This window comes from Pogona vitticeps, chromosome 3 (genome assembly GCF_051106095.1).
Source record: "Pogona vitticeps strain Pit_001003342236 chromosome 3, PviZW2.1, whole genome shotgun sequence".
Classification (NCBI taxonomy): Eukaryota; Metazoa; Chordata; class Lepidosauria; order Squamata; family Agamidae; genus Pogona; species Pogona vitticeps.
In genome coordinates, this window is record NC_135785.1 from 132,543,084 (window position 1) to 132,568,941 (window position 25,858).

Sequence of the window (25,858 nt, forward strand, 5' to 3'; positions counted from 1 at the left end):
AAATACATGACTTTTCCCTGCATCCATTGACATTTACTGGCTTTTACTGTCAGTCCTGCTTGTTCCTCATCTGGCTCATAACTTTGATCTGGCTCCTCTGCTTCTGGTTCTAAGTCTAGTTCTTCTATTGGTTCAACTTCTCGCATCTTCTTGCTCTGGGATCGGGTAACTACTTGAATTACAGGTGGACCTTGGCTTTGTATTTCGTCCAACACAGCGAGATCATTTCCTAGAAGAAAGTCAGGTTTCCCCTCATGGGTCAAAATATGTTTTACTCCAGTCCAGGACTTGTATGTAATTTTCAGATACGCGACAGGAATATGTTTTAGCTCATCTCCTTCGCTTGCATAGGTTCTTATGGGGCATCTCAAGTTATACAAGACCAAAGCTGGATCAAGAAACTGACGGCTTATTGAAGAAAGTTCAGCTCCAGAATCTCTGAAAGCACATAAAGCTACATCTCCGGATGGTGTATGCAAGAAAACAGTCTCGGTGAACTTCCTTATAGTCCAGTTCCTTTGGTAATCTGGTATTATGGTGTCAGGATCTAAAATAGAGTATTTTTGTCCATCAGCAGTTTCTCCGATGTAGTCTGAGGTTACAGAATCCATTCGTAAGTTCAAAACACGAGGTACACCATAATTAACTTTGGCTTAAGCCCCATTAGCTTGAGTTGAGGTTCTAGTTGCTCTTCCACCCTCTTGACTATGTGAATGTCGAATGCTTGACTGGAAGGGTACTGATGATGTAGTACTGTGAATATGGTCTTGAACAGTTCCTATTGACTCTATACTCGTATAAGCCATCTTAGGAGCACTAGGTCTGCCTTTGGGTTGTACTGGAGCAGATGTTCTTCTCCCAGGCTCTTTCTCTTTTTTAACCGGAATGTTTAACTTCGGACAGTCTCTTCTCAAATGAGAACCACCACACTCGAAACATTTGAGAGGTGGTCTTGTCTGTCCCGGTGCTATACTCTTACGTGTATCTTCTGTCCTTCGTCTGGGATCTTGCTCAAAAGACTCTCTAGTTAGAAATGAACTCTGTTTCCTGGGGAACACTGGTGCAGTCTTCGGCCTAACCGTCGGGTCAGGTCGTTTGAAGGAAAGTAACTCATCGGTTCTTAAGGCCAATTCTTGCAGATCCTTGAACCTCTTCTGCATCAAGACACTTCTGATCTCTGCAGGTACTAAAGAAAGAAAATGTTCTTGGTACATCAGTGTTCTCATGTCTTGGAAAGTACTGGCGCCTACTGAGTCTAGCCATTGATCCCCAAGTTTTTCTAATCTATCAGCCATTGCAGAGTAGCACTCATTAGGTTGTTTTTTCAGTTTCCTGAAATTTTGTCTCAAAATTTCTGGAGTGTATCCAAATTTTCGTTTGATATATTCACGAAAAATCTCCCACTCGACGTCCTCATTAGGTACAGTTGCCACAATCTCAGCAAGAAGTCCACTACATTGTGTACGAATCAAAGGTATGTACCATTTCTGAGGGATCTTCAAATCTTGGCAAACTTTCTCATACAAAGATAGAAATGATAAAACGTCCATACCCTCGTGATAAAAAGGTAGGTTATTTCTGTTCACACTGGCAATCGATTTGTCATATTCCTCTTTTCGCTTCCTTTCCTTTTCCATTTGCTGGAGTTTTGCTTCTCTGTACTGTTTGGACAACCTTAACTCCAATTCTCTGATTCTCTTCTCTTGATTTTGGTTAGCAATAAAACTAGCAAACATCTTGGATAGTTTGTCAATTGGGTCTAATTCTTCATCCAGTTGGGATGCTGCTGCTGCTGCTGCTGCTGCTGCTTCTTCATCATCTAACCTTCCTTCTTCTCCTCTTTGGTCTTCCTCTAAATTGGTATGCTTGGGTCTTGGGCGCACAACGATGTCTTCAATAGCTTGATCTTCTTGAACTCCAGCCATCATCTCACTTAGTTGCAACCGTCTGCTTACTGGAGATAGATGAGCTGCACTTTCTGTATCAGCTTCGTAAGAATCTGAAATGTCATGCTGCAATAATGTCTGAAGACCACCAGGTGTCACTTCGACATCTCCTCGGAGCAATGTACCCCGTAGACCACGAGATGTCGCCCTTCTCCTTCTCTCTGATGCCAAAAAAGATGCAAAACTGTCCATGTGCTTTAAAAATGAAATTAGCACATAGGGAAAAAAAAATCACTGCAGAAATGCTTGTGAAGTTCAAGGAATTCACTCAGAGAAAAATGTACATTTAATAAGCCAATTTAACTTTAAAAACGTTCTTTCCTACCAAACTCCTGCATGGCTAATGTTTTTATCAAAGAAAACCCATTAGCTTTTCACTTACTCACACAGCTCTGCTTTAAGCAGACACTGCTTTTAATGCCATAAATCAAATATATAGTAGGCTAACGTCTTACTTTTACGATCGTTGCCTAGCTATAAATCTTCAAACTGTTGCCAGCAAAAATAAACAAAGCACGTGTTTCATGACACCGCTGCCACCATATAACGACTCTTATTTACTTCATTCAGTTCCTAAGAAGCTGTAATAAAGTAATTAGAGAAGCACAAGTAGGGATTTGATAAACAAACAAAGCAATCCCCTCTCTCTGCTGTCCGTCAGCCCAAATACAAACAGTTAGGAGCTTTACTCTTGTCTGTTTCAAAAAGCCCACTTGATTTTAAATAACACAACACAGACATATAAGATTTTAATTGGTTGGGCTGAATCATCAATTAATTAGGTAGCGTAAATTCAGTACTCAAAATGGATTCGGTTTGGTCAGGAAAGAACATAATTTTAAACTGTCAAATAGACAGAAGTATTTATTAAAGAATTAAATCAACATAACTCTAATATAATATAAATAGATATTTGTACAATTTTTTACTCTAAGCAGTTTCCCTCCCCTTCATTGCATTTCTCTAGAAAAATAATTAAACACATTCTCTAAATAAAAAAAAATTATTATCTCACGTCCTTGAATACAGCTGGTAAAGCACAGAAGTTTTTTTAGTTGTAGGGATATTTCAGCAACGACTATAAAATCAATCATGTAAATGTTTCTTCAGTCCATCATAAATCTCCATCTTGTCTTCTTTCTCCCAGCAGCAAAAACGAACTCTCTCCTTGCTGTTTTTTAAACTGTCTTTTTATCTAGGGAAACTCCCACTCCCTTCGGCCAGCTATATTTTTTTTTTTCAGTTACCAGATAAGCAATGTGCAGAAAAAACTAGGTGAAAGTTCTTGCTGCCTAACTTAATTCCTCACAGTGATCACCACAAACCAGCTGCTATTGAGGTGCATGAGATCAAACCTTGGCTCACCAGTTTTAATAGTTAAGATGTCAAGTTTCAGTTACCCCCACTAATTGTATCCCCACTGGGTTTTAGGTCCTTTTCTTCCAACTGATGGTGTTTTAAGACCCTTTCAACCCTCCTCGTTGGTCAATGACATTTTTGGATTGAGACACTTCTCATGAAATGTGTAAGGTCCTCCTTAGCACACAGGGCAGCTTCCTTGGTTGTCCTTCTGTTTTTTAAGTTCACCAGTATTCTCCATGCAGGACAGCTTCACCTTTTAACAACTGGATTGCATGCACAGAAGGAGGACAAGAAGATATCCCTATGCATGAGGGTACTGAAATGGAGGGTGGAGGAGCATTTGTCTAATGAATTTCAGCTTGATGCTCAAATTGCAAAACAAATAGAGGTCTCTGCTGGGCTCCATCACTTCATTCTTACAAAGGATTATGCCTGTAACCTAATTCACAGGTGCAGTAAAACATGCTTTTGCAGTGAAAGCTGGCAAAAATGAAATGCAATATCCCACTTTAATAAACCAGAGACTTTTTTAAAAAGAATTTATTTCCTGGCTTTTTAAAATGGGAGTTTTAAAACATCCACAAATCCCAATAGAAATTTCCCAAATATAGAATTATCCAGTGCTGTGGGATTCCAGGAGCACATGATCTGTGCTATGGTTATTGGGAGAGGACTGAAGCAAGAACAGCTTGGATGTGGCTGTAGTTCCTCTGTTCCACAATATTTTGAAGGATTGTTTTGGACCTAACAAAATAGTGAAGCAAAGATGTGAGTAGGTACACCAAGTACAGAGACATACACACCCTTTAACCTCTCAGATAAACTAACATTGCTCGCTCTGTAGAATGCTAGAAAGCTATGTTCCCGTTTCCAAACTCTTTATTTCAATTAGGCAAGCTGCAAAAGAAAAGCTATATAGGACGAAAAGCTTTACAGACATGCTGTGTGCATGTTTTCCAAAAGATGTCCCTTTGCCTTTTGAAATAATAAAGACTGGATTTTGCAAAGAATGTCACTGGAAACCAGGGTCAAAATCATCCATACTATGTGAAAGAAAGGCAGTGAACAAGACAGGGACAAAAATCAACTCATTTGAAATGCGGTGCTGGAGTAGGGCTTTATAAATACAAAAGACAGCCAGAAAAGTAGAAAAGTGGATGCTCAATCCAGTCAAGCCTGAATTGATTGAAAAAGAAAGGAAGAAAGAGAGAACAACCTAATACGAGATGTTGGTTTACAAGATCTGTGTAGAGCTGTTAATGATAGGACATTTTGAAAGTCCGTAACTCTCATAGTCAGCACACATCAGAAGTGATTTAATGGCAAGTATCTTTATAGTTTTTTTCCTTAATAACTAAGCAATTGTCTAGTGACAAAGTTGGTGGAATAGGCCCCCAAGCTCTGCTAACATCGAGGTAGACCATCTCCAGCCACAAAGCAAAAACCAGTAATTTCACAGTTTAAATGAGTGAGCTTTGAAATATTTATCCTCTCTTTTTAGATAGATAGATATTTAAAAGATATATAATAGAATAAAAATATACTTAATATATTAATATATTTTTAAAAGAGGATAAATGTTTCAAAGCTCACTCATTTAAACTGACAAACAGACAGTTACAAGAGTTTCTCTTTCTGGTGTACCAAAATATAAATAAATATATATGTAAATATTGGTACACCAGAAAGAGAAACTCTTTTTAATGTCTGTTTGGGCAGGAATGAGTTTAGAAGTTTTCTCCTTAGAGTCTTTCAATTTGGTTCCAAGTGTCAGATTCAAAATTTCAGACCTTCCATGGGCTCGCAAACGTGCAACACTGTTGCAGACTTGAGAGTGCTTTTTATGTTTAGAACACTCATTCACCACAGGAAGCCAGAAACAGAGACTTTCCACCTCAAAATTGCTTTTTAAAAATTCAGATCATCCTCCTCCAATGCCTAGATTCCTTACAAATAAATGAAGGAGCTGGAACTCATCATTCTCTGTCAAGATAAGCAAGTGTGGACTTTTCAATGTATTTGATTTGTTTTAAATCTACAGACTGCAGAAGGTCACTGCTATCTGCCTGGGAGTAAAATAGTGTTACATATTTAAAAATAATAACTCAAAAGCCATTTGCCCAAACTTCCCTAAATTTGGCACAGAGCAAAAGCAGACCATCTGTCATATCTGTGCCAAGTTCAGCATTGATGCAAGGTCTAGTTTCAAAGTTATAATGTTTGGGGTGCCCCTATTTTTGAGTTGCCTTATGGAATGCTGAATCTGCAGTTGTAAGTGTTGCCCTTAATTTAGTTATCGATGGTGGAAGATGGGTCTGGCTGTTTGGACACACTGTCACATGCACTGGGGGCTGGCATCAGCTGAATTAGCTGTTTGTTTGCTCCTTTTAGTGCACGAATAATATTTTGCTGCACCCAGTCCAAATGATGACCTTTTTAATTTACTCATAATTAGAGATGGGGATGACTCACCATTTTGGTGAGTCCTCCTGCTTCGTGATCCATCAAAGTTGATGAATCACGAAGCATGAAGCTCCCCCCATGAACCGACAAAGCACAAATTTATTCGTTGGTTTGTGAGGGGGGTTAGACAACCAGAGGCTGTATAAAAAAAAACAAAGCTGACCCCTTCCCACCCCCGCAGCTTGCCCCCCTGCCCCTGTCGCCTCCCTTCCTTGGTGGCCACTGCTGCACCGCTGCCACCGCCAGACCTCCACTGCCAGCAGACCACCATTGCTGCAGTCTCCAGCTGGCCTTAAGGCAGGCTAACAGAATCCAGGCTGCCCTTTGCAAAGATGGAGGCTGTAGCTTCCCTAACCTAAATGAAGCCGCAGCTGCCATCTTTGCAAAGGGCATCTAGCGTCCTTTTCTGCAGGCAGTGGCTGTGGAGGCCAGCTGGAGACTGCGTTATCACCTCAAAAGCAGCAGCTACAAGTAAGTTGTTAACTTTCCAGTACTCTCAGTTTTAAACTTCTATACAGTGGGGTCTTGACTTGAGAACTTAATCCGTATTGGAAGGCAGCTCTCAAGTCAAAAAGTTCGCAGGTCAAATCTGCATTTCCCATAGGAATGCATTGAAAACCATTTGATCCGTATCTGCTCTTTTCCGTCCATAGAAACTAATGGGAAGCTGCTATTCCGCCTTCAACCACTAGAGGGGGATATTTTGTTTCTTTTTTTCTTAGGTCAAGAAAGGTTCAGGGAAGGCAGGGAAAATACAGTCCAGGCAGTACAGTACCAGGCAGTCCGAAGACTGTCTCCCAATCCACTCTCTAAACGCTGGGAGGAGTGAGGAAGCAGACAGCACCCTTTTCACCGGCCAACAGTTAATTGAAAGTTCAAGTTTTGCACTTTCCCTGCCTCCCACGTGGTTTTTTTCAGGTTTTTTTCAGTTCGCAACTCAAATCTAAGTACGTAAGTCAAGTCAACATTTTCCTATGAGAGCGGTTCGTAAGTCAAAATGTTCGTAACTCGGGCCGTTCGTAAGTCAAGACCCCACTGTACCAATAAGGATCTGGGAGATGGTAGGCAGGTTCAGCTGTGTCCCTGTCCAACAAGTAATGATGTAGGAAACTGCAACAGAATGAAGAGATCTTGAAATCTTCTTTCTTTCTTTATATTAAAGCACTGCACAATTTTAAATTATGGTCATATGTGAAATATAGGTTAAATTAAAAACACATTAAAATGGTGTGATAATTAGACTACTTTTGACCAGAAGTGGACTGTTTCAATAGCAATAACTCAGCCATTTGCTAGATCTTCTTTTGTACACATGGTGGGGCATATGAGGATATCGGTTGTATTGGTCTTAGAGTATGGGGATATTGGTTGATCCATTTTTCAATATGTTGGCTTTTATAGACTTCATAGGCCTATGTCAGTAGAGAGCTTTGGCTGGTCTTGGCTGGTGATACGTCATGACAAAGTCCCCAACTGATGCTGGCAAGTAGGAGAGCGGGATGAAGAATAATTTGGCATCCCAGCCGGCACTGTAGCGACTACGGGGGTAACAGGAGGTTAGTGCATGTTCCATACAGTCTGTGACCAGGGAGAGATTTTTCTTCCGCCATCTTTGGCCAACAAATGTTTTGTTAACTGTAGAAGAAGAAGAAGAAGAAGAAGAACACAGACCCATCAGTCTCACCTGTGCTAGTGGCTGAAGATGCAGCTGTCATGATTTCTGTGACAGAACTGAGGCCTGTATACTTAACTCTTGCTAATATATGTTATATATATATATTAGCAAGGAGGGCCTAGCGTGCTCTGGTTCATGGAGTCACGAAGAGTCAGACACGACTATACAACAACAACGAATATATGTTAGGAACTGGAAGGTGGTGCTGTCAGTTTGCTTAACTACACCAACATCAGTCCCAACCAGTAATCCTACTCACACCTCCACTTTCAGAACTTAAATAACAACCCTTCTCCTTTTGCAGGAAAGCTAGAGTCAGAGAAGGCAGAAACTGTGTTTCCTTCCACACAATAGCCCAATCTCATACTGTCTCCTACAGGAACTTTTTCCAAAACAGTTGCTTATTTTTAGGAACCCTCCGCACTCCTTTTATTAAGCAAATTCCCCTAGTACCCTTCTGTCCAAAACGTAAGAAGCATAAAGACTTCTCCAAGATTCAGCCCCAGAATCTCTTTTTCAATAGCAAGACTGTGCTCTACCACTCAGCATGTATACATAGGAGGAAGATGCCAAGCAGGCAGTTCACAGTGTATTATACACTGTCATTGAAAACATGCTGCCGAGTTTTCTGATGACAGAGTGACCAAGTACAAGAAGCCCTTCCTTGCTGGAGAGCTGTCTCCCTGGGAGTGGGGTGCATTGGTTATATTCCCCATAGTTTTGCAAACCTCAGTGCCTCTACTCTGGAGGCCAGCCTTGGCTTCAGAAGAACATACCATGGACTTTAAGCACTGCATAGCTCCTTGTCCATCTATGAAGATGAGACAGAATGTTCGGCATCAAGCCCAGGGGCCACCTGCCCCTTTAAAGTTCTCTGTTCCTCAGCCAATGGGTGGAACAGGACAGAGCACTCAGGGCCCATGGGAGGGTATGTAAAATTTCAACTGGATATGAAAGTGACCTTTTTGGAATAAGACACATCCAGTTCCCAGTGGCCTACTGAAGGTCCCAGAAGCATTGTGTCTAGTGGCCTTTGCTTGTGGACTGTCTTCTAGCCAACTCTGCCTATCCTGCCTGCTCCTTGTACACTCCTGCCATCTGGTTGTTGTACCATCTGCCCGTTACAGGCTATAATACCTTGAAACATGGACATCAGTCTCTTCTTGCACCACCAGTAGCACATCTCTTTAAGGAAATGCACCTCTTCAATGGTAAAAAGCTGTGCAAGGATCCACCTCCTTCTCTGTGTAAGAACTCCTTTACATGATCAAGTCACTGTGCTCAGTTAATCTAGATCCCGAATGTTACAGGAAACAGATATGCATCAGAATCAATTTGAAGCAACAGTTAACACCTGGCAATAAGTGCTCAATATCCATTTGGAGCAGAAGGTGCCTGAGAGAGGCAATGTATCTGAGTGGTGTCCACAGCAGCCTTATCTCACATTTTCAGCACGTGCTAATATTGTTGCTGCAGGAAGTCAAGGAAGGAGAGAATATGAGCTTTTCTCTATCTAGCTCCACAGTTCTTTCCCAGACTTGGCAATTGTTAATTGAAAATATCATCACCATTTATCTCATGATTCTGGGAGGGACCAGGCTAAGAGTTCCAAGTGAAGGGCATGTTGAACTGTGTGTGGAGATATGAGGAATTTGAATTTGTTAGATCTTGTTCATTTCTTACACTACAGTAATGGCTACCAGTCAGGCTCCAATCCCTCCCATCTGATCCTACAACATATTCAACCTCTAATGACTTGGAACTCACAGTTATTCCAGTACTCTTGCCTGTAGACTTCCTTGATCTCCGCAGGCACTGTATCCCAGATTGCACAGAAGTCACTGACATTACTTATTCCTGTGAAAAAGCTTCCTGGCTCAATGATGCTGACTTTGACCCCAAAGGGATATAATTCACGCCTAGGAAGAAAATCAACATGTGAAAAAGAACATTTTCTCATGAGCTAGGATCCTTTATTGCACTGCCCCACTAGCTAAACAGGGAAGTGTCTTTCTGGTGCTGAGTGTTTTAATTAAGCCTTTCTCCTAATGCGGTGGTCCCCAACCTTGGGCCTCCAGATGTTCTTGGACTACAACTCCTGGAAGCCTTCACCACTACCTCTGCTGGCCAGGATTTCTGGAAGTTGAAGTCCAAGAACATCTGGAGGCCCAAGGTTGGGGGCCAGTGTCCTAAAGGAGCCAAGAATCAACAGAATGCAAGATAGATCTGTTGTGAGGCAAAGTAAACCACACTAGAGTAGGCCCACTGAATCAGTCGGGGTTTGGTGAGTCAATTCTTTCATAAGTTCCACTGATTCAAATGGGCCTACTCTAACTGTGATGTACTTGGCTACAGTATGTCACAGTTAGAGTAGGCCCATTTGAATCAGTGGCACTTACCCAGAAGTTGAGTCACCAAACCTCCACTGATTCAATGGGTCTACTCTAGCATGATATACTACACTAAAGCAACAGAATTTTGGCCACCACTTATGAAAACTAATAGGATTATCAAATATTATACTGCTAACAAACTAGTGCAGAGGCTGTGACTGATGAGGAGACTACTATTTGGCAACACACACACAAAAACACCACATATAAACCCATAATACAGTAACAACAACAACATTTACCAGTCAAAACATTATGAGTGCTTATGCAAGATAATTTATTATGGCTAATTTCAATTAATTGCTAGGATGCCAGGGCACATCTCAATGGTGCAGCTGGGCACACAACATATGACTGGCACCTCCTCAATTAGGCGCAATTAGCCACAGCAAGTTGTGTATATCTCATATGAACACCAATAAGATTCTGGCCAATCTTCATTCATTTGAGAAACCTATTTGTAAAAAGTGTAGAAGAAAACACTTTTCTAAAATTTATTTCAAGAAGCCCCGAGAATTTTCTTGTATTCCTACAGGTCTAGTTAATGTGGTGCAGGGAGGAAAAAAAAAGGCCAGAGAATGTATTCAGAAAACAGAGGGAATCTTAAGAGCACTAGTTTACTCATAGCTCTAATAAAAACCTGAAGGGAAATTGCACATGTAGTCTATCTATCTGCCTATGAGTCTGCCACCCTTCCTCCCCAATTGTTCAGATGATTTGCTGTATGATTTGGTCATATATTCAAATAAAAACAAGCTTGAAAGTATGACGTACAGCCGAGTACCTGACCTATCTCCCCTTTTGGCTGGTCGACAGCGGCAGAAACCGTAGAAGTGTTTTGGATTGAGAGAGGTTTATGTACCTGAGACTGTCGGATTATGTACCTGAGACTGTTGGAGAATGCCTCCACTGCTGTAGCCCCCTCCGCTATACGCCACTCTTCCAGCTAAGCTGCTTACATTGACCACCCTTCCTTGAGCTCTCCTTATGAAGGGCAGCATGTGCAGGGTCACATCGACTGTTCCAAGGAGGTTGACTTCTACTATCTGTGCAAAGGTCTCCTTGCTTTTCCACTCATTGGGGCCCAGTGGCATTGCAATGCCCGCATTGTTCACCAAGCCCCAGAGTCCTGTGGAGAAAGACTCATGGGTAATCTTGCACTTGACATCTATCGGTAGTGATTTGAATTATTTCAACCTTGTCTGTTATTTCAAAATTAACTAGGTGTTTCTAAAATTGTTTTCCATACCATGTCAACGTAACCTGTAAGATTGCCAACGCCGGGAAGGGGCCCAAAGGGATCCCCCCAGGAGGCGTTGCCTTTGCCAACTTCCCGGATGCCACGCGAGGCTACGGGACTTGCCCGAGATCAGCCGAGGGGCGTGGACTGAACAGGGCATATTTAAGGGGGCAGCCACGTTGGAAGCTCCCCTTTTGTTCTTGTGAACGGCATGCTGAGCTGGCAGGGGGAAGGTAGCCGGTCACCGGTGCAGCAAGCGAGCGTGCAGGTGCGCACGGCGAGGTGGCATACTGCTAACCCCCCCCGGCTAGAGCAGCATTAGATGAAGTTGGGCAGCGGCTGCGAGGAGGCGAGCCAAGACGCTGAGCAGGGTGAGAAGTGGCGGAGCAGCAGATTGGGAAGAGGGCATCAGCCCTCTCCCCCGGTGAAACCGACCTCAGGCGCGCCACACCCCACCCCTTTGAACACCCGACCCCCATCCCATTAGTTAGCCTTCCAGCTCGGGTCCCAGGCACTCACTCAGCGGATAGGTGGCCTCAGGACTTCTTTGTTTTTCAGCCGCGCCACCTGGACTTTCCCCAGCGGCGCGGCGCAGCTCCGAGGGGGTGGGGAGGAAGGGCATGGGGGATTCCCCTTTGCCTCCTTCGCCACCGGGACTTCCCTCTGCGGGGTGAGGCGGCACGGCGCAGCGGAGCGGCCGCCGGGCGGCCGTGCAGCTCTGACGGCGGTGGGGAGGAGGGGCCAGGGGATTCCCTTTACCCCCTCGGCCACCTGGGCTTTCCCTGCGGGGCTGGGGGCGCGACTCAGCGGAGCGTCGGTTGGGGCGGCAGCGCAGATCGGACGGTGGTGGGGAGGAGGGGCCAGGGGATTCCCTTTACCCCCTCGGCCACCTGGACTTTCCCTGCGGGCCGAGTGGCGCGGATCAGCTGGGTGGCGGTCGGGACTGCCGCGCAGATCCAACGGTGGTGGGGAGGAGGGGCCAGGGAGTTCCTTTACCCCCTCGGCCACTGGGACTTCCCCCGCTGGGGCCAGGCGTTGCGGCGCGGCTGGGCGGTGACCGCGCGGCTCTGAGGACTGTCCCACGGGGCCAAGCTTTCTTTGGGCCAAGCGCGGCCCCTCCTTCGATTGCTAGGCAGCGGTGGGAGCCGTGTGGCCCGACGGGGGTTTCCCCAGACGGGCGGAGGGGGTGGAAATCCCCTTTGTTGTTGTAGGGCCACGTGGGCTTTTGGGAGGCTTCTGTCTGGAGCTGAGCAGGGGTTGCCGGCCCGGGCCTCGCCAAGGGTGGTTGCAGCGGCGGCAGCTGGACCCTTTTGTTAGGGCTGGACCACGCGACCCGGGAGCTGCCTTGCAGCCCTGAGCACAGGACTCAGGATAGGAGGGTCCCCTCCGTGTTTGTCGTGTGGGGGCTCCGGGAGCTAGATCCCGCCCGGAGTACGGTATCCTCGGCTTGAGGGATCCCTTTGGGCATCAGGCCGGACCACGTGGGCACGGGTGCGCTCCGGTGGGGCAGGGAGGAGCCCCCTCTCACCAGTTTTGGGGTGCCACTCAGCCGGGGGGATCAGTAAAGGAATAACTTAAATAATACTCAGCAAGTACAGATATAACGCAAACCAACAAATAAATGCATAAATAAATAGGTAAATGAATGAATGAATAAATAAAAGAAAGAAAATAATTTTAAAAAAAGAGAGAGAGAGAGAGAGAAGAGCGATTCGTTAGTTGATTGATTTACTATTAAAAAAAAACAGGGACCAGGGGTAACAGCAGGAATAGCTCTGTGGGAAGGGCACCCTGCTCGAGTCCCGGAGGTTGTTGGTTCAAGTCCCGGCTGGGGAGCAACTCCTTTGTATAGGTGACCAGGGGCAAGGCTTTCGTTCTGTTTGGGGGCCCCACTTGTAGCGCCCTTAGGGGGCCATGGCTTCCCGCAAGGGACAGGGGACTAAGAAGGGGAAGCAGAGGGCCCCTAAGCTCCGCCCCGAGCTCTCCCCTCCAGAGTCCTCGTCTGACGAGGAAGCATGGCCAATATGGCGCCAGCTGCAGCAGCAGATGGCGGCCTGGGAAATGAGGTTGGCACGGGCGCCCCAGGCACAGGCAGGGGAACAGCCCCGCAGGTCCCCCCGCGCCTCCAAGGCTCATCGCAGGGCGAAGCTGCGGGCAATAGCAGAGGAGCTCAAGAAGAAGCTTGCAGTTTTAGATGCTGAGCTCCTGGACGCAGAAGTGAGCGACGACGCAGCGGCGCCGGTGGAGGGTACGGAGAGGGCCGGGGCACTTGTCGGATTACGGTCGGAAGGATCACCAGCAATACCAGGGGCCACGAGCGGAACATTGGGAGGGACCAGCCAGGTCAAGACCTCAGCATCCTCAGGTCTGGGTGAGTCACTGATCGGACAAGGCCAGGCCTCACATCACGGGGACGGGTTAGGAGGAGGTGCTAGTGGGGAACAAGCAAAATGAGCATGCCCGTATTGTGTCGCGGGGGATGGGGCCTGCGCTGGGGCTGCCAGACCTCCGGCCACGGGTGCGGCATGGCCCTGGGATGGCCCAGGCCGGATGGCAGGGGGCACCCCAGTGGTGGTGCACTCTACCCCGCTGGCGGCATTGCCGCAGATGTGCTCAACCCCAGCGACGGACACGCCACAAACAGGCCCCGAAGGAGGGACGCAAGCAGCAGTGTCCACTACAGCCCCCAGCACACAGACAGCGACCCAGGTTACGGTCTCACCACAGACAGGCCTGGCGGCAGGAACACAGACAATAACACTGCCACCAAAACACGTCGGGGGTGTCCAGGCGGGGCTTCCGCCAGCACCGTGCTGGTGCACCGCCGAGGGAACACAGGTGGGCGTCCCACTCGCCTCAGCCGCCAAGGGTGCACCAGTTGTGGCGACGCGGGCAGAATCAGCTAAGGCAGGGGCCACGGCCACGCCACACACATGTATGCTGGCAGGCGGATCGGGACAGGGGGAAGTAAGTTCCCGGCTGGGATACAAACGTCTGGGTCATCACCTATCAGCAGCTATGAAGGAAAAGATTTGGCGTGGAGAATTTATTGATTTCTTTGAGCTCTTGAACAGAGAAGTGGAGAAAGAGAGCTGAGACAAAGAGGACGAGAAGGATAAGGACAAGCGCAGGCGTAGGAAACTAGAGAGGACATGGGCGAATTGGGAGCCCGGGTTTGTCATTTACGGTGGAGTAGTGGTGCAGGCGCAGCCCTGGCGGGCCGCCTCATTGTTCCAGTATTGGAACCTTATACACAAGGCATATACAAATTTTGGTGGACGGGCATGGTTGGAGTATGACGAGGAATTCAGACAGGCGAGCGCCGCTCAACCTGCGTTACCGTGGGACGAGCCGATGGCGAGTCTATGGCTGGAAATTATGGCACCGTATAGACCCATGTGGGGTGAGAAGACGGACAGCGGGCACATGGTTAGGAAGTCGGCCGCACCCTGGGCTCCCCGCGGGAATGCGGGGCAGGTGGTTCAACCCCGCCTGGTGTGTTGGGAGTACAACTCCAAGGGCACATGCTCAAGAAGGCAATGTAAATTTAAGCACGAGTGCTCAGTGTGCGGAGGACTTCACGCCAGCGCCAATTGCTATAGGGCCGGTATGTCAAAAAACACAGGGGGAAGGAAGCCCGGAGGTGGAAGCACCAATCCGGGCAAAGGGGCCCAGCCCCATTAAAGTGGAGGTTCTAGAGGCATGGCTGAGGGATTACCCCAGGAGGGAGGACGCCGAGTACTTGTTAGCTGGATTTAAGGAAGGCTTTCGGATACCAGCAGTGGGGGAGCGGCGTGCGTATTTCGCAAGGAACTTGAAATCCGTAGTAGGGATGGAAAAGGTAGTGCAGGAGAAGATTGGGAAGGAGGTGATAGAAGGAAGGGTCCTGGGGCCCTTTCGGGACCCACCACTAGCCACGTTGAGGGTGTCACCTTTGGGGATTGTTCCTAAGAAAACGCCAGGGGAGTTCAGGTTAATCCAGCACTTATCATTTCCGGAGGGGACCTCAGTCAACGATGCCATACCTCAAGAATTTTGTACTGTACGATACACATCATTTGACGAGGCAGTCGATGCGGGGTGGCAGGTTAGACGATGCGGGGTGGCAGCAGAGATGGCGAAATGTGATGTCAAATCGGCATTCCGAATTCTGCCAGTGAATCCGAAGGATTTTGACCTCTTAGGTTTTCAGTTTCAGGGGTCATTCTACGTGGATAGGGCCTTACCGATGGGTTGCTCGGTTTCTTGCTCGGCTTTCGAGCGCTTCAGCACCTTTGTGGAATGGAAGCTGAGGTGCAGGGTTGGCAGCAAGAATACGGCACACTATCTGGATGACTATTTGTTTTGTGGAGAAGCCAACACTGGAAAATGTAAATTTATACTAGAGAGCTTCAGGGCCATGGCAGGCGAGCTTGGGCTTCCCTTGGCCAAGGAGAAAACAGAAGGGCCGGCCACGACGCTAACATTCCTAGGGATCGAATTGGACACAGTGCAGCAAACCTCCAGGCTGCCACCAGGGAAGTTAGAGGATTTAAGGAGCCGGGTATCATTGCTCATGGGCAAAAAGAAGGCCACACTCAAGGAGCTACAGGAGCTAGTCGGCCACCTTAACTTCACATGCAGGGTGGTGGCTCCAGGTCGGGCTTTTCTGCGGAGGCTCTGTGTGGCCATGCAGGGGTTACAGCGCCCATTTCACAGGACCCGGATTACAGCGGCAATCAGGGAGGACTTGGGAGTTTGGAGACAATTCTTAGAGCAATACAATGGGGTGTCGTTCTGGAGGAGCCACAGGTTGCTCAGGGCGGAGTTTCAAGTCCAGTCAGATGCTGCGGGAGCGCATGGCTTCGGGATTTACTATAAGGGCCGATGGTGCAACGGCACATGGCCAGAAGAATGGCACCAGATGGGAATCACAAGGGACTTGACATTTCTGGAATTTTTTCCTATAGTGGGGGCTTTGTGGCTCTGGGCAGAGGAATGGGCTAACTCTGTCGTACGCTTTTGGTGCGACAATCAAGCCGTAGTCCATGTAGTTAACAGCCTCACATCCCGCTCGGAGAGGGTTATGGCCTTGGTAAGGGCATTCGCGTTACGGGCGCTAAAATTTAACATATTGGTGCAGGCCCGGCATGTCCCCGGCATCGACAACAGTATAGCGGATGCCTTGTCACGCCAACAGATGCGACGGTTCAGGGAACTGGACCCAAGGGCATGCGAGGCGCCGGAGAATCTGCCGCAGGAGGTTTGGGCACTTGGTGTGACGACGCGGAGAGGGCAATAGGTATGGCCCTGGCACCAAGGACAAGGAGAGGGTATTCTGCAGTGAGTAGCGAATTTCAGAAATTCAGAGAGTCAGTGGGGTTGGAGCAGACTTGGCCGATTCCGGTCCGCCACTTACAGCAGTTTATCGTGGGACTGCATAAACAGGGCCTGGCCCCTAGGACCATTAAGGGCAAGCTGGCGGCATTGGCATTTCAGGCCAAAGCGCGAGGTCTTCAGGATTTTTCTTCGGACTTCCGCATTCGGAAGATGATAGAGGGTTGGTCCAAAGAAAGGGGCCAGGTCAAGGATGCCAGGGTACCAATATCACCCGAGCTCTTGATGGGCATCTGCCGGCAATGGGGATCCATTTGCCGGGATGAGTACGAGGTGGCCTTGTTTCGGGCCACCGGGTTATTAACTTTTTTCGCCGCCCTTAGGATTAGCGAGGTGGTGGCCGGAGGTAAAGGGGATGAGTCCAGGACGGCCTTGCAGTTGGCTGACGTCCAGCTGCGGGACGGCGTGATGCGGCTGCACATACGTCGATCCAAAGTGGACCAGTGGGGAAGAGGGGCGTCAGTTACATTAACTCAATGTCAGAACACTACCATATGCCCGGTAAGGGCTATGGAAGTATACTTGAGCAGGAGAGGGGCCAAGCAGGGATACCTATTCATTCACAAGGACGGATCCCCCCTGACGAGGTACCAGTTTTGGAGGTTGGCCAAGGAAGCGTTGAGAAGGGAAGGGGCCCAGGGCCTGCAATTTGGTACACACTCCTTTCGGATCGGGGCAGCCTCCACAGCTGCGTCCCTAGGATATCAGCCGCAGGACATTAAAAGGATAGGGCGCTGGGCCTCGACGACATATCGCCGGTACGTTCGGCCGCTACCTAACGTGTAGGCACGAGGCCTACTGTGTTTCTCTCTTGCAGGCTCTACACCGGGACCGAGGAGGAGACACATAGTCATTGTGGGACACAGTTTTGTGTGGTGGGCAGAGAAATACGCTGCCGCATCCCCGTGGGGGAGCAACCTGGGACTTGATGAGCGGGCTCACGTGGAGTGGAGAGGGCGCCGCGGCATGCTGTGGAGTCAGCTTTGTCGAGCAGCGTCCTTTGGCAACCATCCGCCAGATGTCTTGCTGATACACCTGGGCGGCAATGATCTGGCCCGATACCCAGGCAAGTCCCTGATAATCGACGTGATACGCGATCTCAACTGGTTGAGAAGCATGTACCCGGGGATGCAGATCATATGGTCCACAATCATTCCTCGCCGGTTTTGGAAAGGGGCGAGACAGTTTTTGCCTGTAAACACCGCCCGGAGGAGCGTTAACAGGGAAGTCTGCAGGGCAGTCCGTAGTGGTCTGGGATCTGTGGTGGGGCACCACAGGATTCGGATTGACACGCCAGAACTCTTTCGGTCGGATGATGTGCACCTGTCAGAAGAAGGTTTGGACGTCTTTTTAGAAGACGTCAAGGGGGGCCTGCTTTTGGAGCTGCAGCGGCTTGATGGGGAGCATGGGACATGGTGCAGCTAGTCCCACTGCTGTGGAGGGTAGTGCGGATTCGAGCGGTATTCGAACCTGGATGATAGGTTAACGATGGAAAATGGCAGCGCGTCCCAGCTTGCAGCACTGCCGATCAGGCGATCTCAGTGCTGGGAAGCTGGGATATGCTGGGGACGCACCCGGACCCAAGGTCGGCACAGAGAGAGTGAAAAAGGATCCGGGTAAATGGAGGCCGATAGTGATCCCATGTTAAGGAAGAAGGGGATGACTGAGGCCTGAGCACAGCCAGCTGGCTGTTGAATGGTCATTTGATGACCAAGAACTAACCTGAATCCGCACTACAGCAGGACCCCCCCTTTGGCCAGGAGTGGCAATGTTTATGAAATGGAATGGATTCCAAATAAAGCGTGGCCCATGATTTACCCACAAACTTGGTCTCGCGTGGTTATTCTGGGTGGGAGGGCAATGATTTCAAATGAATCTTGAAGCCCATTCTCATGGTCAGACCATATTGTGGCACAGTTTAAATTTGTAATGGCTCCCCCTCTCTCTGCAGGAATGGGCACACCTATTGAATTGGTCAAGATGGATTCTTGAAGGCTCTGAGGAATTTTCAGAACAACATGGCTTGCTTTCCTATTGAAACCTTTGGTTCTCTGTGTAATGTTAAGAGGGGAACACAACGTTGAGTAGCCGTGTAAATCCTCACTTGTCTCATCCTTTATGCTTCACAAGAGAGTGGTGTATTTTGTCATGCTCTGGAAGAAGAGAATGAGAACAAATTCTTTTGCGCAAACCAAGGAATACTGTATTGCCCAAATAATGTTTAATGCAGAGGTCACACATCTTACACAAAAGTTGTTTAACTTCTCTCCTTTTAAAACAACTTTCCAATTCTATTAGGCTTTGTGTGGTTTGCTTCTCAAAATGAAGGGGTACTTTGCACAAATTACAGAAACACTGACCAAAATTAGCATTTTTTCACAAGGAATTTCACAGGAGCTTGAAAATTCCTCACTGCCTCATCAAGTTGCAACCCATGAAATCTATGAGACCAAAGAGCAAAACGAGTCCTATTGTCAAAAAGGTCAATCTCGAGCCAAGCATCCTCTCTGGTGTTACAGAGCCCAGCCAGCCTTTTGACCTACCAAATTTGTTGAAGGTTTGAAACAAAGTGACTACAACCAGGCAAAAGTAAGAGCACAGCTTCGGGAATGCTTTGTGAGGGCGAGAGTGTCATAATATATTTGGTGGGCTAGGGAGCAGATACTGTATAATGTCAAACAGGGTGGGTGAAAGTAACTAGAGTTTCAAAAGAGAATACAAGGATTGTACGGTGGTTAGGGAAGCCAATGAGTTGAGGGCAGGGGACAAAGATAATGAGGAGGGATTTGGGAACACGAGGGATAAATCTATGTGACAAGTGAAGTGTATCGGCATTTCTGTATAGATGTGTAGGTGTGCTGTGTATGTAAAATTAATAACAATTATGTAGCATCGGGTCAGTTTTTCTAGATACAGAGTACTGAGGGCATTATGAACAAAGAGGGAGCCTGTTACCTTTGACCCCAACACATCCTTTCACCCACTCAGTTGCTGCAGCAACACTCTCTGTGCTGGTGACGTCCAAAATGGTGGTTTTCAACCGATCAGTCGTGAGTCTCTCCAGCTCCTCTGCCCCCTTCTGGGTGAGACAGGCGGCCAGCACCCGCATACCCCGGGTGTCCAGCTGCCTGGCAAGCGCTCTCCCAAAACCGGTGTCACAGCCAGTGATGAAGACATATTTCTCTGTCAGGTTCTCCACAGTCTGTCTCTCCCGGTACCATCGGCGAATGAAATAAAGCCCCAAGAGGGCAACCAGGTAGAGCCACATGGCTTAAGGCCTGTGAAGAACAGTGATCAGGCAAATAGGGGGCTTTCACTTGCTGAGCATGGTCGTTTTTCCTCCTTATGAACAGCTTTTAGCGCTAACTGCCCTGTTAGTTAGGTGCATCCAGGTCACCCTGTGCTTTTGCTGCTGAGGTGGCAGTGAGGAAATATGGGCTGATTCCAAGCATGGCCCTAGAAGGCTGGCATAGCCTTCTTGTGTTGGGCAGAGTACATCCAGGCATGTTACAACTGCTTCCCAAGAGGATGGGCTTCCAGGGTTGGTTGAACTCCTGAGCAGCCTGCTTTCAGGTGGTTCCTCTAAGTATGTTGTAACATAAAGACGTGGTGCTTGTGTTTGCTCATTTTTCAGGGCAGCTGAAGGCATTTTGCAGTCTGGGATACAACACCAAATTGTCAACTAGCAGAAATAGCTATTCCTCCGACCCCCCACCCACACACACACGCACACTTCTCAACACACTGTGGCATTCTCATCACATCAATAAACACAAAGGCAAATATATACATGTAGTAAGGAGGAAGGCAGGAATGAGATAGCTGGGGATAGCTTGAGGTGCACGTCACTTGCTCTAATGCATGAACTGCTACCATTAGAGTCACATTTCATAACACTTGGAAGCCTACGCCGGGTAGGAGAAAACTCCACAGATCTGGGAATCTGGTGGCACTCAAGCAGAAGAGGAGTGAGGACTAGAGACATGTGTAAAGTCTCGCTCGTTCTCTACATGTCAAATATGTCTCTTCCTGTTTCTGCTGAACAAGGAAGAAAGCAAGGATGAGAAAGATGGCAGGAATGTCTTCCCAACTGCATACAGTTTGGGCTTCAATTTCAAGAAAACTTTGATCTGATTCATTCTATGATGGCCTGCAGAAGATAAAAGCTTTACATTAAAATGGTCTTTCTATGCCCAGATACTGTGACAGACACACAGAAACATTATGCATTGTAATAAAGTGTTATAAAGTCATTTGTAAATGATGTATTTAAAAGGTTTAAGCAAAAATTTTAGAGTATATATTTTAATTGTATTTTAATGTTTTATCTTTTTATTGTATTTTTATTGTTGTAAGCTGCCCAGAGACCTTTGGGTAGTGTGGGAGGCATATAAGTTAAATAAAATAAAATAAAATAGCTCTTTGAATAAATTTCTTACCCTTCTTACAACTCTTTCATCTTCGCTTTTGCCTTGGTGATTCCAGGTCTTCTGCCAGATTCTACTTGTGTACTTTGGTTAACAAGATCAAAGTTCAGGGGATGTTTCTTCTCTGGCTTTTGTCCCTGAATTGATTTCCTAACTCATTTGGAGAAACTATAGTTCATGAGCAGAGAAGACAGATTGTTTCATTTATTTAGAAGGAAGAGGGAGGTCTCAGATTAAAGCGTGCAAAAAAAAAAATAAAACTTAGCTAGCTGGTTGGCTGTTTGTGGGGGAATGCCCGTCCCCAAAGTTGCTAAGCTGTTGGCTGATTCTACAAGAGTAGAGCAAACTCTCCTGGGACGTCATAGCTGCTTCTGGGAGGAGTTACTACCCATTCTTCCTCTTTCTCATAGTGATAGGGAGCTAGCTTCAAAGCCTTTCCTTGGGCCAATCCTAATGGCATTATGTAATCATTATCCTATCTGAACTCTGTCAACAATCCGTATACTGTCAACTATCTGTGAGCATGTAAGGTTAATAAAACACAGTCCTCCTGGGGGGCAGGGCAGTCTTATTCGAGGTTCTCTTCTTCGAGTCTCCCATCAGGAGCACTGCTGGCAGACATCCTTCTCTGTGTGTGGCTGACTTCTTTAACTTCTATTCTCTAAGACTATTTGCTATCCTAATTACTTGTGATCACAAAGCCCATCAGCCTTCTCATTTCATGACCCTACAACCGTTGTAGTGAGAACATGGGTCGCTGGACCAGTTTGTGCCTCATGACTAAATGAATGAATGAATGAATGAATGAATGAATGAAACTGACTTATATTGAGCCAAACAGTTGGCCCATCTAACCCAGTCTTGTGCATTCTGACAGCATTGCCTCTTCAGGGTTTCAGAAGCATTCTTTCTTAGCTATACTTGAAAATCCTTGGTATTTCCGGATGGTTGCCCACCAAGTATTAACCAGGCCCAACTCTGCAGTAGCCAAAATCAGTATATGTTCAAGGTGGCATTGTAGGACAAGCAAAAAAAGCATGTATTTTGTGAATTTTGGTAAATTCTTCAACACATGGCATGACATGAAATTATTCTCCACCTCTACTGACTATTCAATAGGTGTGTTTATTCCGAGCATGGAGTGGACCATGTTGTCTGTCTAATGACTAAGCAGATGTTAAAGAAGGGGGATGGGTAACAATTCAGGGCCTACTTCAGGGCCAATATCGTTAAATAATCAGTGGGAGAGTGAAACCTAGACCTTTAAGAATTAAGAGCACTGAAAGCCATGGGTCTGGATGGATGGATCTGTTTGTTTTGGTTCTTCCTGAGTTTATTTTTTTATATATTTTCAGTGCTTTAAAAAAAACCCTCCAGTTTATGAATGTGGGATATTTTGCTTCTGTAGCCATGATTCAAAATGTCAGAAAATGGTCCAGTATTGCTGCACATTAATATGTGCATGTTGCCAGCAGGAAAGGGGATGCCAAGCTTTACATAGCAAAGGCAGCCTGAATGTTGGCAACAGCAAAACTTGATGGTGAGGAAGAGAAAACTTTGTCTATTTCAGGAAAAAGGATGGAGAACCTTCTTCTGGGCAGAGAGGAAGGTATGGGGTAGGGAGTGAGATGAGGTTCATTGCCACTGTGGTATGCTGGAGCAGGAAAAAAGCTGAGTGGAATATGTGTTTTTCTACCTATTACCTGATATTTTCTTTGTCCTTTGGGCTAACCCCATTGTTACTGGGCCTCCTCCTCTAGATCCATGGACTGTTGGTCGCCCACAGTTAAAAATGGAGTTCTCAGTTAATGAGACACTTCTGTGGGGTAGAATGGGCTGAGTGAATGCCATTAGCCAAATGGTTTTGACTTTTTTGTGAAACCTTTGGAGTCTTTTTCTGCTGCCTCTTATACCCTGGGAAGATTAGCTGGAAACATTGAGAAATACAAATGGCCTTTGGAACTTAGGCACACAATTCCTAGCTATCTCACCGTCTTAGGTCAGATAGCTGAGTCTGTCCCAACAGGATAGTTGAGATTATGACCTATCTGGACAGGCTGGAGTGGCTGAGTGTTCAAGAAGCCCAAATGATGTCAAAGACTTGTTTGGCGAGAAATTTGGGGGCAAGAATGTTGTTCTGGAATAGGGCAACCACAGAGGGTAAGTGACCTCTCAAGATAGCTGCAGGCAGAGCAGAACAGAAGAATTCCTTCAGAAAATGGCAGTCTTGTATCCTCAGCCTTCCTTCTTCAGCTATGCATTTTTAGCATTGTCCCTTCCAATCAGTGGTTGCACTTGGTCTTTAAAGAAACCAGTACGAATTTAATCCTGAACTGCCTCTGCATGCTTTCCTATCAATATAGAGCAACTGTGCCCTATTCCCATACAATGAAGAGGCAAGGTGTCCTCACAGGACAAAGATAAAGGCTGCAGGCTTCAATTGCTCAGAGAAGACAGAAAGTGTAGCACCGAGCATAGCTCCCAGGGCTGATACTGACATGTATGGGATGGAAAGGATCATGGAAAGGATCTAGAAGTAACCTGAGCATCTCCAGCAGTGTATCGGAACAAGTGAAGATTGGCAATAAAATGCTGCAGGGTATCTGAAATGCCACATAAACCGAGCACTCCTGTTTAGAGCTCCAGGAGCCTTGTATTATTCTGTGGTTGGATGGGTAAGACTGGGGTGGAAAGAGAAGAGTTTGAGAGGAGGATGAAGAGAGCAAAGGGGAAAAGTCACCTTTCCCCTCTTTCATATTCCTTTGCTATGTAAGACTTCAGGTTTCACACTTTTAGCCGCATGCCTGAGCACTTCCATGTGTTTTATTTTTACACGGCTCAGCAAAAGAGGTTCTCAACATGCAGTTCTGAGGAGGTTTGCCAGCTTTAGCTACAGGCTTTACATCGTGTCTCTGAATGTCCAAAGTCTGCAGCCAAAGAATGTACAAAGTCTGTTTTGCCCCCAGGGACTCCAGCAGTTGTACATTCACCAGGTTCAGGGAAGAGCGACTGTGCCTGATCTCTGTGTTTACTGAATTCCATCACTAAGTATGGAATCAACAAGGAAATTGCTTGGCTATACAGTGGTGCCTCGGTAGACAGTTACCCCACATGACTGTTTTTTTGCTAGACATTGACTTTTTGCGATCGCTATAGCGATTCACAAAACAGTTATTCCTATGGGGGAATTTCAATGGACAATGTTTGGTCCCTGCTTCGCAAACCAATTTTCGCTAGACAACGATTTTGACAGCTCCCTCCGCGCTCGCAAAACAGGTGTTTTCAGGACCTAAGCTTCGCAAGACAGTGACTTAAACAGCTGATCGGCGATTCGCAAAGCGGCTTTCCTATGGCCGATCTTCGCTAGACAATGACAATTCTTCCCCATTGGAACGCATTAAACAGGTTTCAATGCATTCCAATTCACTAGACAATGGTTTCGCTAAACAGCGATTTCAGTGGAACGGATTATCATCGTCTAGCGAGGCAGCACTGTAATGGTCACCAGGAGCTTTGTAATTTATTTATTTATTTATTTATTTATTTATTGGACTTATATACCGCCCCATAGCGCTACAAGCACTCTCCGGGCGGTTTACAATTTTAATTATACAGGCTACACATTGCCCCCCCCAGCAAGCTGGGTACTCATTTTACCAACCTCGGAAGGATGGAAGGCTGAGTCAACCTTGAGCCGGCTACCTGGGATTTGAACCCCAGGTCGTGAGCACAGTTTTAGCTGCAGTACAGCGTTTTAACCACTGTGCCACGAGGCTCTTCCTTTCCTCTCAGGTTCTCCTAGTATGTCCCCGCGGTATGCAAGAAGCAGAATTTTAAAAACTTCATAGCTTAGATCTCCCAAGGCATGTTTCCCATCTCCAGGATGATGCATACTGTATAATTAATCGTATTTCTTCTTAAAGCCTGTTTGTTTAAGACTAGAGTTCAAACTAGCTCAGGATGGTTTAAGTGCTTCATAACATCACACAGCCTTATAGCTTAAACCTGCATGGTGTTATGCAGCATTTGAGGCAACGAAGAACAGCTTGAACTCCAGTCTGAAGCCAGCAAGATTTCAAATTGGTGATTAGAGTTACCACATTCTAATTCTGCAAGCCCAGGCAGACTAATTTGCATATTGTGCAAACTAATTTGCATTATAGGCAAACCCAACACTTGAATTATTTAATGGCTTATCCACCACTGTTCTAATCTTGGTGTCACATGTAAAGTAAACAGTGATGTAAAACCGCCAACTCAGTATAATACACCGCCCGCTAGCATGTGTCGACCAAACCATGACTCCAAAACAAAAAAGAAAAAAAGGATTTATTGACACTTTTCAAAAAGCCATTAGAAAATGCAAGGGGACTTGGTTTGTCAGATAATCCCAATTTTCACGTGAAATCTACTTTTCCATTAACAAAAAACTGTTGTAGCAACCATTATGGTTGATAAGCATGGAAATACACAGATTAGGGAATGCTGCCCTCAGCATGTTGGAAAATCTGAAAAATGGTCTCTAAACCCTGCAAGCAGCACAGGCTGCATGATCTGTATTCCTGATGGTTCTGGTGCTTTGTCCATCCTACTATCCACCTCTCCTTGTTCTGCACATGGCCTTCGGAGTCCTAGAGTCCATAAAAGAACTCTCCTATATGGAAGTCCAAATCTGTCTTTCAAATAACACTGTAGGTATTAGAGATGGGGACAAATCAAAAAAATGACAATTCTTTTTTTAAAAAAAAATATTCAACTACAACATAAACAAAAGCATGTTGTTGTTGTTGTTGTTGTTGTTGTTGTTGTTTAGTTGTTTAGCCATGTCCGACTCTTCGTGACCTCATGGACCAGAGCACGCCAGGCCCTCCTGTCTTCCACTGCCTTCCAAACAAAAGCATAAAATACATAAACCAAAATACAAATCAACTGTGTTTCCCACCACCATAATCAGGACCTCTTGCAGCAGTCTTCTT

The 25,858-nt window shown here is 46.5% G+C and overlaps 1 pseudogene across 1 annotated transcript; it reads right to left on the reverse strand.

Annotated features, from left to right (window-relative positions):
- Nucleotides 1-5,995: 5,995 nt before the first annotated feature.
- LOC144583024 (retinol dehydrogenase 16-like) lies at nt 5,996-20,126 on the reverse strand (annotated as a pseudogene). The gene is made up of 4 exons (XR_013543727.1): nt 19,411-20,126; nt 10,724-10,968; nt 9,214-9,365; nt 5,996-7,406 (listed from the first exon to the last, which is right to left on the reverse strand). The product of XR_013543727.1 is annotated as a retinol dehydrogenase 16-like (transcript).
- Between the last annotated feature and the right edge of the window lie 5,732 nt (nt 20,127-25,858).